The sequence below is a fragment of the Cricetulus griseus genome, chromosome 2, assembly GCF_003668045.3.
Source record: "Cricetulus griseus strain 17A/GY chromosome 2, alternate assembly CriGri-PICRH-1.0, whole genome shotgun sequence".
Taxonomy (NCBI): domain Eukaryota; kingdom Metazoa; phylum Chordata; class Mammalia; order Rodentia; family Cricetidae; genus Cricetulus; species Cricetulus griseus.
This window is the reverse complement of record NC_048595.1, coordinates 308698833-308715885: the sequence shown is the minus strand read 5'-3', so window position 1 is coordinate 308715885 and position 17053 is coordinate 308698833.

Below are 17053 nucleotides of genomic sequence, written 5' to 3'. Positions count from 1 at the left end.
TTAAGAGGCAGTGTGTTCTGGAGCATAGAAATCACTGCAACTTTTCGGTTAACTTGTCCGTTAAAAAAAGAAGAATCGCTATATTATATATATGCGTTGAAAATTTCTAGAATGTGAAAAGTATTCATTGAGATAATATAATTTCCAAGAGTATTTAAACTCACAAGTCATTTTCCTTTGTGGACTCAGCTAACAAAATCAGACGCACTTGATGTTTTAGTGTGTGACCCAGGATCCTGTGGATCTGAGTCTGGACTAGACTTTTGGTGGTAAGAAAGTTTACAAGCCAAAAGAGCACCTTGAAGCTCCCTTAATGGAGAGTGGAGGTTCAGAAACGTGCTTTGCAAGGTTCACACGTGTGCAAACATGCCACAGCACTACTTTTCTAGCTCTCCAACTCCTTACAAATGCAGAGAACTCCAAATACCAAACCTGGAACACTGATTGCCCTTAAGGAGCCTTTCTTTTACCGAGGCATTTGCAAGGAGATTTAAGCCTCTAATTTTTATCCCCATATTTACAAGTTTCTTAGCTATCCTCTTAATCGATCCCTGGTTTCACCTTTGTAGATCATTGACACAGTTTGTAAAGATTGCATTAGCATTGGAGAAAGTCCCACAGACTGCTTTTGTTTGGCTTTGGCGTTAGAGGCCAGCATTGCCTGAAGACTTTTGTTATGACTACCTCCGAGGCTGATAAGCGTCTGAGAACATGGGCAAAGTTTTTACACAAAGTCCTACTGTGCTTACTTCAAGACCACGTCTATCTATAGGGACTGGTTCCAAGGCTCGGGCTATCATGCTGGATTACTTTGAAGCACACTGGGGCAGAGGGTGGTAAAAGCACCATTTGATTGAGTAAGAGCAACGGAACAAGACACCAGGCAATTTTTTTTTAACATTTGTACATATAATTGAATGACATAGAAACCAAATTATCAAAATCCAAACAAAATCTTCCCAGAACAGTGTTTATCAGAGTGTTCTGGATGGAAGGACTTACAAGGCACTCAACCAGGCTGAGACCACTTGGATGTGATAAGTAGTAAGGCTACCAACTGCTCTTTTTCCTTTCTTTTCTCTTCTTTTCTTTTTTTTTCTTTTCTTTTCTTTTCTGAGGGAGAGAGCAGAGCTGTCTGGACTGGTCTGCTTCACTTGAGAGAATAAAATCTGAGGACGTGTCGCCCCATGAAAACAGTAATAGCTTTCGTTTACTCTGAAGACTCAATTTTGACCTCTCCTTGGAAAAGGCCCAGGGTTTTGATCCAGAGGATGGGGGAAGAGAATGTTAATTCTGTGCTGTTATTTTTTTTCCACAACATAGATGAAATTGTTTGCTATAATCTCACTAATGTTCTCCCTACTTCTAACCCATGCCTCTTAACTTCTCTTAAAACATGTAAGTACATGGACGAATAAGGCATCTAAAGTGGCCAGGCGAATTTCAGATGATAGAGGTCATTTCTTTCCTCTCTCAATTTCAATGACTCTGGGTAAAACCAGGACAATAATATCAACAGCTATACTATCATGAAAATTATGCTTGGCCTGTGTTAAGTGTTCAACAATCTAGAGCTGTTATTCATATGTTTCTATTGTTATTGTTTTCAAGCTACCATAATCACATTTGGAAAATGAATGAGATTTAGAGCTCATCTGAGATGGTGGCATCTTTGGTAACATTTTGGACACGCATGACCCTGAAAACAAAATATTTTGTTTTTGATAAGGAGATAATGTGATAGGTTGATAGAACCAAAACGGAAGGGAGAAATCAATGCCAACCTTGTGTATTTACTTTAAGCAATTAAAATATCCTTTATTTATTTATTTATTTATTTATTTATTTTTATTATTTTTTATTAGTTCAAATTAGGAACAAGGTTGTTTCACATGTCAATCCCTTCTCCCTCTCCCTCCCCTCACCCTCACCCTCCTACCCCACCCCGACCTACCCCCCACCCCATCCACCCTCCACTCCCCAGGCAGGGTAGGGCCCTCAATGGGGGCTCTGCAAAGTCCACCACATTATCTTGGGCTGGGCCTAGGCCCTCCCCATGTGTCCAGAGCAAGAGTGCATCCCTTCACATGGGATGGGCTCTCAAAGTCCCTTCTTACACCAGGGAAAAATACTAATCCACTACCAGTGGCCTCCTAGAGTGCAGAGGCCTCCTCATTGACATCCATGTTCAGGGGTCTGGATCAGTCCTGTACTGGCCTCCTAGACAGCATCTGGGGTCGATGTGTTCCCCCTTGTTTAGGCCAGCTGTTTCTGTGGTTTCTCCAACCTGGTACCGACCCCTTCGATCTTCATTCCTCCCTCTCTGCAACTAAGTTCCTGAGTTCAGTTCAGTTTGTATCTGTGGATGTCTGCCTCTGTTTCCATCATCCACTGGATGAGGGCTGTAGGATGGCCTAAAAAGTAGTCAGCAATCTCATTTTAGGGGAAGAGTGGTTAGGTTATCCTCTCCACCGTTGCCTGGATTGTCAGTTCGTGTTATCCTTGTAGATCTCTGGAAGTCTCCCTAGTGCCAGATCTTTCCTTGGACCTATAATGGCTCCCTCTAATATGGTGTCTCTCATCCTGCTCTCCTATATTCTTCCCCCAACTCAATATTTCTGCTCCTCCATTTCCTCCTCTCCTCTCCTCTTCTCCTGCTCTCATTCTGGCAGCTCCCCCTCCCCTACCCTCATGCTCCCAATTAGCTCAGGAATTCCTGCCTCTTCCCATTCCTGGGTCCATGCATTTATCCCCTAGAGTACTTCATGTTTCCTAATTTCTTTGGTGAAGAGGATTATAGGCTGGTAATCCTTTGCTCTATGTCTAAAATTCATATATGAGTGAGTACATACCATGTTTGTCTTTTTATGACTGGGTTACCTCACTCAGGATGGTTTCTTCTAGTTCTATCCATTTGCCTGGGAATTTCAAGATTCCATTGCTTTTTTCTGCTGAGTAGTACACCATTGTATAAATGCACCACATTTTCTCTATCTATTCTTCAGTTGAGGGGTACCTAGGTTGCTTACAGTTTCTGGCTATTACTAGAATATCCTTTTAAGGCCCAACTGCTGTTGCTATATTCATTTTAGAGACTAGGATTGGCAGCAAACATTTCAGCATTTTAGGTCACAGTGTTGGTCAAATCACCATTGTACCGTGGTTAACAGTTGCTTCCCCATGAGAACCCCTAGCAGTGATCTAGGCATGTCCCGGGGTCTGTAACAAGCACACAGTTTTCCAGCTGCTCTGCCAGCTCCTGGAAGTATAGGAGATCATCTTACACTTACCAGTGCATAGCTACTCCCAGCACGTTAAGTTCTTGATAGCGCCAGTAATCCAGCATGTGATACAGTAACAGAAAGGTTTGCCTGTGGTGATGTAGTTGTTATTCACAAGTAAGGAAATTGAATGGGTTTTAAAAAATCTTATTTTTAAACCTATGAATGGCCCTCTCTATTATGGTATCTCTTATCTGGCTCTCCTCTATTCTTCCCCAACTCAAACCTTCCTGCTTGCTCATGTCCTCTTAATAGAGGGAGCCATTATAAGTTTAAAGAGAAATCAGGCCCTAGGGAAATCTCTGGAGATCTACAAGGATGACACCAACTAACAATCTAAGTAACAGAGGAGAGGCTACCTTAAATGCCCTTCCCTGATAATGAGATTGATGACTAACTTATATGCCATCCTATAGCCTTCATCCAGCAGCTGATGGAAGTAGAAGCAGACACCCACAGCTAAACACTGAGGTAAACTAGAATCCAGTTGCAGAGGAGGAGGAGGGAGGAGCAAAGGTGTCAAGACCAGGCTGGTGAAACCCACAGAAACAGCTGACCTGAAGAAGGGGGATCTCTTGGTCCCCAGACTGATAGCTGGGAAATCAGCATGGGACTGTTCCAGACCCCAAGAATGTGGGTGTCAGTGAGGAGGCCTCAGAAATCTATGCGGCCTCTTGTAGTAGATCAGTATTTATCCCTAGCATAGGAATGGACTTTGGGACCCCATTCCACATAGAGGGATACTCCCTGAGCCTAGACACATGGGGGAGGGCCTAGGCCCTATCCCAAAGGATATGACAGACTCTGAAGACCCCCCTGTGGAAGGCCTCACCCTCCCTGGGGAGCAGAAAGGGTATGGGATAGGTAGGGTGTTAGTTGGGGGGGCAGGGAAGGAGGGGAGACAGAGGGAACTGGGATTGACATGTAAAACAATCTTGTTTCTAATTTAAATAAAAATGGAGGAAAAATCTTATTTTTAAGACTTTTTACAATTCCTGTGGAATATCTTTTCATAAATAGAAAATAACTTAACTGCCCAAAGTTAGAGAAAATGTTTTGACTTAAACTATGAACCTGGTATTTTGAGAAAAGTATTTTTTGGGTCTATGGAAGCTAAATCCCAACTTTGCGATTGCTCTTATTAAGGCCCTTTGTTGGTTTGAATGGCACCTAAATTCAGGGCATTGTCCACCTTCCTTTAAGCATACAATTTTGACAATTTTATGAGACAGCTGGGTGATATGATATACCTTGCTGATTAAAAAACAAACATAACTTCAACTTTTTTTCTCAACTTGCAAATTATTTTGATGTTCACTCAATATATCCACCAATTAAAGGAATTTTTTGTAGAAAATAAAATTAGACTTTAAAAAAATGGATCTTCGAATATCATATATTTAAAATCTTCACTCTTTTTATCAAAATTGGACCCCCTCCAATAGAAATTCAATCACAAGCCAAATAATTATGTTTAGAAACTGATCTTAGTAAAATCACTGTGCTGGCACATACATGTGAAATATGCATTCAGTTTCCATTGTAATACATGAAGATGAATGGCTCTCCATATGTAGCTCTTACAATTACCCATCTCCATAGCTTTTAGCCTTGGCCTCTGAGAATGCTGAAAAATCTTTCAATTTAAGAATTGTTTTCATTGGGTTGTGCTGGCACACACCTTTAATCCCAGCACTTGGGAGGCAGAGGCAGGTGGATCTCAATGAGTTCAAGGCCAGCCTGGTCTAGAGAGTGAGTTCTAAGATAGCCATGGCTATTACACAGAGAAATCCTGTCTCAGAAAAACAAAAATCAAAACAAAAAAATTTGTTTTCACTTTAATGTTTGTTTATATTTCCTACTTTTGTTTCTGATACTTATTTTTTCTTCTCCATAGAACATTGAGATATTATTGCATTTCATTTTATGATGAAGAAGCATATTTTAGTCCTTTGAGACTATAATCAAGTGAGTAATACTTCTTTGAGATGTCCTGCTCTGGAAGTGGACAGGATTCTCTGAGGCCATGTACATACAGAAGTTACTAGCTGAGTACCGTGAGAATTACCTGGCCTGAACAACTGTATGTGGTAGCTCAGCTAGTCCATTAGAGTCTAAACTCAACCACTATTACCCAGAGGAATTTACCCATTTACCCATGATGAATCCATTTCTCTCTTGTGGAATGATACATAGCTGCATGTGAATAGATTAAATTGACATGGATGACTCATAGCATCAGGGGTTGGGATTCTTCTCTTCCCTTTTCTGCCATTTCTACAGTGAGCTCAGACAGAGGATTCAAGCCACATCCATGTACATTGGCAGCAGAATGGATGGAGGAGAGAGGAGGCCATGCTGCCATTCTGGTTAGGATTTAGTTCAGTTGCCCTGTCTGATTCTAAGAGAATGTTTTCCTAGGAACTATGATCCCACTATGGAATAAAAGGAGGAATGGCTGACTTGGAGAGGAATAGCTAGCAGTGCCTGGCAGGGGTGAGAAGAGCCTCTTCCACAGGGAGAGATGTTCATATGGGGTTGTGTCCTGGTAAACTCATAGCAAGTCAAAGGTAGATTTTTTAAAGTACTTTTTTTATTTAAATTAGAGAAAAAGCTTGTTTTACATGTCTATCCTAGTTCCCTTTCCCTCCCCTCCTCCACTGACCCCCAATGACCCCCTATCCCATCCCCGTTCTGCTCCCCAGGGAGGGTGAGGCCTTCCATGGGGGATATTCAAAGTCTCTCACATCATTTGGAGCAGGACCTAGACCTTCCATTTGTGTACTAGGGATAAATACTGATCCACTGCCAGAGGCCCCATAGATTATCAAAGGTATTTAAAGGAGAAAATTGCTACCCTGCCTGGGGAGTAGATGGGGAGTGGGATGGGGAGTTGGTTGGGGAGGGAGAGGGAACTGGTGTATGTATGTAAAATAAGATTGTTTTTAATTTAAATGAATTTAATTTAAATAAATAAAAAAGCTGAAAGACAGAGTCTTGCACCTGGCTATCCATAGTAACCACCAAGAAAATAATTCATTTTTATTCAAGCCACTTCTTAGTGCTGTGTTTCACAAATCATCACTGTAGTCAGGAAAAATTGTAGCAGAAATTACAATAGATATTTGGTGTAATTTGTTGGATAAACTAGATGGCTGGTCAACAAATGTAAATATATGAGAATAGTTCCTGGGCTACAGAGATCACTGAGCAGTTAAAGGACTTGCTGTGGAAGTATCAGGACTGAAAAGGGATTTGGATCCCCAGTACTTAGTAAATACCAGGCCAGTGTGGTGGAACACTATAATCCCAATTCTGGGAGGCTGCTCTGTGGATCCCTGGATCAGCTAAGCCATAGTACTTGAATTAGCCAACTTGCCTTCAGGAGGGAGACTTTAAAACATAAGGCGGATAGTGATGGGAGAAGAAACTGACATTGACCTCTGATCTTCTATGGATAAGCATGTGCATCCACATACACGTGGGCAAACACACATGCAATAACATGCATGCAAAAATGTGCACAACATATACAAAAAATTACTTCTGTGAACTTATGTATGTTGACTATAGTATAGCTTTGTCAGATATTCTAATTTGTCCACATTTTTAACAGTTATCTCATGTTGAGACTAGAAACAAGAGATATTCAGTGGGCAGTCTTTGTCTTTTTCTAACAAGTTGCTTTTGGTGGAGCTATCATTAGATCTATGAATTACACTGATCCCTTCTAAAGGTGACATCCCAAATGATGTCATTCCTTTCCTCGAGGGTCCAGCTTCCTTCATATAAGCACATGAGCTGTTGGAGGACACATTCAACCTATTCATAGTCATCTTCACAGAAATAAAAAAAATGGTGAAATTCCTATGAGACTATAAAAATTATGAAATTCTATGAAAAATAGAAAGAACCACATTTTCTTATTTTGAATTATATTATAAAATTATAATATTGAAAATGGCATGGTACTTAATAAAAACAGACACACAGAACAATGAAAAATGTGGAAATGACAGAAGTAAGCTTATTTACACACAATGAAGTAATCTTTTGGCAAGTACATGAAAAAATACACTAGGAGAAAAGGAGAGTTTCTTCAGTAAATGGTGTTAGAAAACTAACCGCATGCAGAAGAAATGAGGTTGGATATTTATGCTGCACACAAGATCCACTAAAAGGGTATCAATGACTTAAATATAGCACCAGAAACTGTAAAGACATCTAGAGGAAAACAGGAAAAATGCTCTGTGACATTGTTCTTTTCATCAGGCTCTTCTGTCAGACTCTCTTTGGATTGACAGCCAGCAAATAATGACCCAGAGACTTATTGTTAATTATGAAAGCTTGGCGTTTACTTAGGCTTTTCCCCAACTAGTTATTATAATTAACCCATTTTTTTAAAATCCACGTTCTGCCACGTGATTTGGTTACCTCTTAGTACAGCATATCCTACTTGCTGGCAGTATCTCTGGCCTAGATTCCTCCTCCTCCTTTCTCTCTTTCTGCCCAGAAGTCCTGCCTATTCTCTCCTGCCTAGATATTGGCCTGTTAGCTCTTTGTTAAACCAATCAGAAAGTGCCTTCCGCAAAGACATATCTCTACAGTATAAACAAATATTCTGAAACAGTTCTTGGAAAGGATTGTTTTGGGGTTAAAAAGATAGTAGTGAACAAAAACCTGGTAAAAGATTGATATTTAAAATATCTAATGTACTGATATAATTCATATTTTAAAATGGTAATCTAAATGAAAATAGGCAAAAATCTTTTATAGACATTTTTCCAAGGAAGCCATAGAAATTGACAATAGAGGAGGAAAAGTATTCCTTCACAATATATCATGGAATGAAGTCATAATGATGACATCATTTCACACTTGTCAAGATGATCACTATAAAGACACCAAAAAGAGGACATGGGGCCTGACGAGATGGTTCCGCAGTTATGAGCACTGTTGCTCTTGAAGAGGACCTTGGTTCAGTTTCCAGCATCCACATGGTAGCTCACAACTCTCTACAACTCCAATTTCAGTGGCTCCAATGCCCTTTTCCAATAGCCACTGGCACCAGGCAAGCACATGGTGCACATACATACATACATGCAGGCAAAACACTCATCTACACCAAGTAAGATAAAATAATCTAAAATAATTTTGGAAGAAAACGTAGAAAAATGGAACATTTCACACATATTATGAAAATACCAATTTGTGGATCCATCATGAAAACAGTATTGAGTTTCTTCAAAAACAACACTGCCATATTGCTCAAAAATTCCACTTTCAGGCATATGCTTTCCAAAAATGAAATCAGATGCCAAAGAGGCAACCATACATCAATATTTATGACAAGATAAAGAACAAATGTTTCAAGTGATAAATAGATGAATGAAGAGGTATCCATACATCTGCACATATATCCATGTAAATGGAGTTCTTAATTGGTCTAGATAATAAAAACCCAGAGTCAGATATAGAGGAAAATGCTAAGAGATCAGAAAGAAGAAAGAGCAAGCCACAGCCACATTTTACCTCCTTGGTGTCTCCTCAGACAAGATAGCAAGTTCCTGTTTCTCCCTGCTTACATCTTATTTCCACCCAGCTTCCTCACTTCCTGTCTGTCTGTACAGACCTCCAGACTCTATGGTTAGCTAATGACAAGCTCCATTCTATGACCTTCAGACAGTCTTTATTTATACATGCAAGATATCACCATATATACACATTTATAAGTCATGCCACTTACAGTGACACAGATGAACCTGCAGAATTTTACACCAGCTGAAACTGGCCAGATATAGGAAAGCAAATGTGCCATGATCTTCTATGCATGAAGTCTACAGAAATTGAATTCAGAGAAGCAGAGAGGTAAAGGGTTGTTATCTAGAGTCATGGGGCAAGAGAAATAGTCAAGGGGTACAGAATCTTAACTGTTTAAGGAGTGTGTTCCAGAAGCCTAATTAGAGCATGGTAATGATAGCTAGCAAGACTGCATGCTGAAATTTGCTGAGATCTTACACAGATGAGCATATTAACTGGTTTGATTGTGATAATAACCTAATAACCTATATCAAAGCATAGGTTTATTTTGAATATCTAAAAATTTTATTTGCCAATTAATCTTCAATAAAGGAAAGCGGAGAAAATGAGAGAGAGAGAGAGAGAGAGAGAGAGAGAGAGAGAGAGAGAGAGAGAGAGCTTGAAAATAGTAAGAACTAAGAACCAAGAGCAGCACACACTGGTTGCTGTTCCTTTCCAGGGCTGGGGAAAGGGGAAGAACCAAAGAAAGCCAGATAATTTCCCTCCCATCCTGTTTCATGTTCCCTGAGCTTGGGAACAAACATGGAAGCTTCAGAGAGAGAAAAAGCCTTGACTAGAGCATGATGTTGTCCTTGTAAACTAGGTAAAGACAGGTTTTAAAAGTTAAAAGTATGCAAAGAGTTCCGGAGTCTACTTAAGATCAAGGATGCCTAATAATCTCTTGGTGAGGTTGGGGCATGCAAGAAGTTAGTTCAGTCATTTCCAGGTTCTCACTGGGTAGAGTTTGTCAAATAACCTGCTTTTAAGCAACATCATCTTATATGCATCTTTGTTCTTTCCTACTCCTCCCACAGCTTCTGTCTCCAGGTTAATACTCTCCTCTTTTAGTTTCTGCATTTGAAATGCATACTTTCAGTCTTGATGAGACATCTCTGTGTATTTCAAGAAAGAGTGTCTAATTATAAGTAACTTTCTGGCTTTTTCCCCAGGTCAATGCTTTCTTAAAATCTGTTTTTTTTTTTTTTTTTTTACTTCTTTCTTCCCTCTAAAAATATAATTATATTTCCCAGAGTGTATTGAGTCTTTTTTTTTAATTTACACCATAATGTGTCAGTCTCTATTTATAATGATTGGGAAACTGTTCCTTTAGTTCTGGGAATATAGTCTCCAGGATATAAAATCCTGGAAAGCCTATTGCTTAAGACTGTCCATGAGAAATGCAGAGTTAGCAGTGTTACTACTGAAGACTCCCTTAGAGAAATATAACCTCGAATGCTTCTTGGCTGCTATAGTGCTGGCCTCTTCACTGCAAGGATTTTGTTGGCTGCCAGAGTGGGAGCTCAAATAAGGCAGATCTGCTGGTAAGAAAGGCTGAGGTTATATGAGCTTAAGAGAGGGAACTGGACCGAGGTGGGATATCTTCCTGTCCTTGTCTCATCAGAAATGATCATGTTTTGTTGTCTTCTCTATCTTAAACTTCTCTCTCTGGGTGTCTCTGTCTGTGTCTGTCTGTCTGTCTAAGTTTCTCTCAGTCTCTCCCTCTCTCTCTCTCTCTCTCTCTCTCTCTCTCTCTCTCTCTCTCTCTCTCTGTCTCTCTCTCCCTCTCTCTCTCTCTGCTTCTTCTCCTTTCCAAACCTCTGTGGAACATACTATCCTCTTGGAGATAAAGATGTTTACTGATAAAGAAAAAAGATGGGGACTAATAAAAGGAGAGAATGAATGAGGGGAATAAAACAACTCCCTGTTCTTTGTTTTCCCATCACTTGTCCCTGGATCACTTAAATTCTGGGTTGTGCTCTGGCATTTCTTAGGTAGGTGTCACCCCACAATTTAGTTTTATTTGATTTGCTTAATGTTTTAAGATCTTAAAGTCCTGGATCAAGCGCTCCGATTATTGCCAGCTTGCACTATGAAGCTTACCACACTCTTCATGGTTCTCTGTTTTACTTCTCTTCCTTCTTTCTTCTTTTATATAAACCTTGTGGCCTCAGCTAGGTATTGGAGTTTGTAGCCCTTCTTAAGGCAGAAAGTATGTTGTATTCCTATATCGTCATCCCTATATCTAACAAATGTCACAGGGAATAGAGTATTCTCAATTGGTATAGCCTTTCTTCACACAGGCACAGAGGGGGGGGGCGGAGGGAGGGAGGGTGGTAGGGAGGGAGGGAGAGAGGGAGGGAGGGAGGGAGGGAGAGAGCAAAAATAGAAGTGATTCCAAAGACTCTGTATGATGCCATTCTATAAACTGAGGTTCTGACTAAGTAAGAGGGAAAAGGAAGAAAGCCAGTCCCCAATAGCAGTTTCTCTTTATGCTTCAAAACAACCAAAAGAGGTGACAGCTAATCCTCACCACAAACTTCTGCAGTCATAATGTGATGACTGCATGGGTCTAAATTCCCATAGACAGACCCCTCAGAAACTGTGAGCCTAAAGGAAACTATTGATTGTTTTTATCAGATGCACTGCTGCAGTGATGAGAAAAGTAATTACTATTGTGTGCAAAACAGGAGGAGGAGAAGGACAGGAGGCAGAACACATATCCACTGTAAGAATCCAGGGGCCACACTTAAGAAGTATGTTTAGAATTGGACATCATATTATTAAAGACCTGCTTAAGGGAACTTACAGTCCTTGCTTTTGTGTCTATGGATTCAAGTTCACTGATATTTTCCAGGATAGTTCTCATGTGACAGCTGAATTGTTTTCCCGGGGTTGAGACATCATGGCCTTGGTAAGGGCTGCAGGCAGGGATAGATTGGCAGGGGCCTCAGGGGGTGTTTGCCAATGATGTGCCTGGGTTTGATACAAGAATGGTAGCTGGAGGGAGAGTCCTCAAGTAGGGGGAAGATGGATTAGGTAGGAGGAAGCAACCAATGGAAGGATTTCCCTTCCCCTCTACCAGTCCTAGGACTTTCTATCACATCCTGCTCCAACCGAGTAAGAAACTCATTGTTGTTAGTTCTGCATCCTTCTCAACCTAGGAAGTGATATATTAAAAAAATGAGAATTACAGCAAATATAATTCACACTCTACTTATATACTTCCCCCCTTGTCATTTCTATGTACATCAACCTGCCTGCACACTGAAGCTCAGTAAATTCTTGCCTAGGGCACTCCTAGTTCTTTTCCCTGTGGAATTAAAACTACAGCCTAGATAGCTTTCCCACAGGGCAGTAGTAGTGCAGGATTAACACCCCTTGGAGAAGCTATTAACCAAGTACACAAATGCTTTAGGATACCCCTCCACCCCAAGCAGCATCCCTGAGTCATCATCCCCTATGGACTGTGTGGCTGGTCCCTGTAGTAAAAAGCCACCTTCCCTCCTTTCCCTGTCGCCAAGCTTTATCAATGTTTGGTTGACCTCACCTCATCTCCAGATTTTCTGCTGTGGGAATCCAGAATGAGCCAGGCATCTTGTGCTGTCAAAGATGTAGAAGGAAGAGGCATCTTCAGGCTCCTAAGCATAAAGAAGACAAAATGTCCCAAAAATATTTGTGGAAATAGGGGGATAGGAAGGGCCATAGCATATTCTCAACTAGATTATGTTTTGTTTTATTTTGAAGGAAGCTTTTAAAATGGATTTTTAACAATCACACTGAAAGTGATTTGTCAACTATGGGAGACATTCAGAAGTTTAAATGAGACTTAAAACTGTGTCACTTAACTGTTTTCATTGTGCAGAAATAAGAGACATGGCTCATGGAAGACAGTTTCCAAGAAAGGACATAGTTGTCTTCAGCAGCCATTCTTCCCTAACACGTGTAGCCAATGGAGTGCTATTTATTTATTTATTTATTTATTTATTTAGCCTCTACCTTAACTGCATAATAGAAATAAAAAACCTGTATTTTCCAGTACAAAACTGCATTAAAAGAGGTAAGTGATTTGTCACACTGAATAAATAAAAAAGCATTATGAACAGTCTGTGACAAGTGTTTGCTGAGTCTTCTAATCCTCTGCTGTTTGCTTGAATTATTCTAACAAATATTTGACTTCCATTTATTTGTGTGTTAGAATGTGACTGTTCATATTTGGGGACAAGAACCTAAAGTCCATGGCATCCAAGTAGTTCTACAATTCTGCTAATCGCTGGATTAAAAATAGGATACCTACCTTTCACTTCTCTGTTCTGATGCCTACACTAGTATTCTTCAACTGTCCCTGTCACTCTGTGGAAATCTTTCCTGCTTTACCTCCTGAATCGCTTCAGGAGCCAATGAGCTCTTGTGGCCCTATCAGTTCAGTAGCATCCATTAAACTCCTTGTTTCTGTGTCCATCTGTCGTGTAATCAAATAATGGGAGACTGGTAGCCTCTGAAAACAAACAACAGTCGCCAAAGTTTTGCCTCTCTGAAAACCTCTGCATTCTTCTCTGCTTGCCTCATAGATGCTAAAATCTCTATGGCATCCTTGTGTTCAGAAACCAACTCTTCATCTCTTGGTTCAGTCAGAAAAATCTTTTATGAAAACTGACCCATATTTTTCAGAGGATTGTGGAGGTAGGGAAAGAGTTTGAGAAAGTGAGTAAGGAGGGGAGGAAGATGGAGACTAGCTGTGGTTTCATGCAGTTGGACTGCTTTCTTAAGGTCTTGATCTTTCTCTTTGTAGCAAGGATAGTGTTTTGATGCTTTGTCTGGGGCAGCCTCCCTGGGTGAGTGCAGATGTGCCGAGCCATTTGGCTGCTGTGTGGACAGACTCAGTCTCTCTTTTCTCTAATGAAGTCATCTCTGCCTGCAGCCCAGCCTCTCCCATCAGTCCATGCTGGAACTTGGCTTTGGCCTGCATAGTTCTGTTGTGATGTAGATGGCCTTCCAGTTAAGTTCTAGAGAAATATATCCAGCCTTGCACAGAAAAGTAAGAAAATAACTTTCTTACATTTTAGTTATTTCAAAAAGCTATCATACAAAGTGACTGGTTTATTATTACTTTTATGTATGTATGTATGTTATTTAAAGTGGCTCTGGGAGGGCTGATTAAGGGCAAAAATATCTATTGAAAGACATTTTTTCTGAAATGTTTTGATTTAGGAGCTTCAGGAGACAAGGGCTCAGTATCTTTTTTTGTTGTTGTTTTTGAAAAATTGTTTTCTTGTAATTGTTGCTTTCTTAGTGTATTCGTTTGTGCTAAGTATATCTGAGTCACACACACACACACACACACACACACACACACACACACACACACACACAATTATGCACTTTTAAAAAACTTTTGAAAGGTTAGAACTACAAATGTTTGTCCTTAGTGTAATTTCTTTTTAAAAATTCCTACAATCTTGAAGAACTGGTTTTCTTCTTGGAATTAAGAAAAACAATCACTGAGGTGTTTTTATAGTCTGTAACTTTCTTTAATGATCCAAGCACAGTATACTTGGTCTGGCCGTGCCTAAGATCTACAGATCAGTGCTCAGAAACCTGAACTCTTTTGTTGTTTTCAACTTGAATAGGACAGCCTGATCCACAACCCAGCAACAGATACTGTCATGTCTAGAAGCACTTCGTCCAGTCAACAACAGAACACTGAAATGGGATCCTAACAGACCTTGGCAAGAAGTATGTATGAAGATAATGGAATTCCCTGGAGGCACACCTGCCACCTATTTCTTTCTTCTGCTTCGAGTACTTGGGTGGCTGCCCTCAAGCTCAGCCAAGTTCCTTAAGGCTAGATCAAGGAGAGGGAGCAAGGCATAGTGCTTCGAGTTTTTAATTTCTTGTAGACACCAAAGATATGAATGAATATCTTTCTTTATCTGCCTGAGATCCTGGAGTTTATATAAGCAACATTTCCTGTACAGCAGCATAATCTCAAGGCGTACTGACAGAATGAGATTTTAGTTACCATTTTATTTAGATTTGAATGTAATATAAGGTGAATCTATTATTAGCATTAATAATTGTAAAATAATATTTCCTGCTTTAAGAGTTCTGGTAATATTGTCAGACATTGGAGAATCATAAATAATTGCTTTCTAATTTTCTCTAAAGGAAAAGGCCCTTCAAGAGCACTTACATAGGGTCTGGGGAGATGGCTGAACCACTGAAATGCTCTCAGGGCACAAGCAACAAGACCTGAATTCAGGTACTAGGCACCTACATAAAAGAGCATGGCATTAAAGTTCGTGTCTATAACCCCAGTACTTCAGAGACAGAAACAAGAGGACTCTGTCTCAAAAAACAATAGGGAATGACGTAGGGAGATGCCAGGTGTTAAGGTTTGGACTCCACTTACACACTTGCACACAGGGAAACACTAGCAAACATATTGATCACACACACACACACACACACACACACACACACACACAGAGAGAGAGAGAGAGAGAGAGAGAGAGAGAGAGAGAGAGAGAAAGAGAGAGATGCATGCAGAAAGAAAACACAAAGTTCAATTTTTATAGACTATCCCAAATATACTTTCTTTTTCTTTTTTTTAAATGTTATTTTATATAGCCATAATCAAAAATCAAAGTAGGGGATCTATCCCCAGAGAAAGAAAGTAGATATTAAGGTATGTACCATTTTCTTTTAGTTATTTGATGTCATGGTTTCATAAATAATAATAATTGGGAACAAAGCAGGTGACAAGACATGCAGCATAAAGCAACTTTTCATCCTTGTCCATGACTTGGTAAGTTGACACTGCCTGAGAAAGCACCTTTGCCCTGTAGACCATGTGTCAATAGGTGATATGAGGGACTATAAATGTTGGCCAACTAACGAAACATATTTGACAAGATAAAGTAAAACCTCTTATGATGAAACATATCCAACCAAAGTCTTTTTATGATGTCCCATCATGTGGGTTTGTAGTGTGTTTGTAGAAGGTGCTTGTAGTGAATAGCAATCATTAGCATGTCTGGGAAATGGATATCAATGTATTACCAGTGGCTTGCTTCTGCTCTATGTCTTCGGCTTCATACAATTGTTTATTTGACTGTATAAGGAAGGGAGAGTAGGGTAACAGAGAGATGATAAGGCTTTATGCCAACAATCTGTCACAATGTAGCCTCAGGCAAAACACTTAAGCTCTGTAAAACTCAAACTAGGTTCCCTTAAACTTAAGAAATAGATTAATGATACACAACGATACATATTGAAGCATTTCAGAGAAAAATCTACCCCAATGCCTGGGATATAAATTCCAATGAGAATTTATTATGTTTTATTTTTCTTCATTCTGAATGAATTCATGTTCACTCCATAGTTGTGCTTGATAAAATCTCTGGTTTCACTGTGTAAAGTTGGGGAAGTTACTTTCTGTACCTGATTGTGCTTGTGTTAAATGCAGTGCTGAAGTCTGACTCCAAGCTGTGACTTTCATTTTAAACAATAAATGGGATGAAATTTCAATTTTAGGAATGGTAGTATAATCAAGGCCTAAAGGCTAAATAACTCACTGCTAGCCAAACTGACTTCCAAGTGGCCCATACGATAATTATGTCACTTATTGCTGTTAGTGATAAATAAAAGGAAATATGAAAAACACACGTTTGAGAATGAAATCGTACTGATAAATCAACCACACGTTTATCACTTAAAAATCTGTGACCAGATTGAGTCTATAAATTGTAGAAGAGGAATCTACATTCTGGGGAGTCGAGATTACAAATTTAGAACTGTGAGTTGCAGCCAATCTAATTAAAGAAATCCAGAGTAAAGACAAACTTTCTGCGGTAATCACTACTGTTTCTCAAGTCCTTTGCTTGATGTAATTTTCTAAGCAAAACATCCAGAGCCAATAATTACAGGGATATTTCCATATTGGCGTAGGAGGAAAAGTTTGTAATTGTTTCAGTACCCCTAGAGTTACCTCGATGTGCCTTGCGAACTTATTTTGTCCCCACTGCATAAAATCATACTAGACTTCAAAGTAACGGAAAATTCAAAGTCCTTCTCTGAGGGCCAGAAATCCTTTGTGTTAACTGGTTGACCCTTTGCTCTTTAAGTTCCTAATGGAGGTCTTTTGTGACTCAGTGAAGGGTGCGCTTCCCTATATTGATGTTGTTTACTTCTCT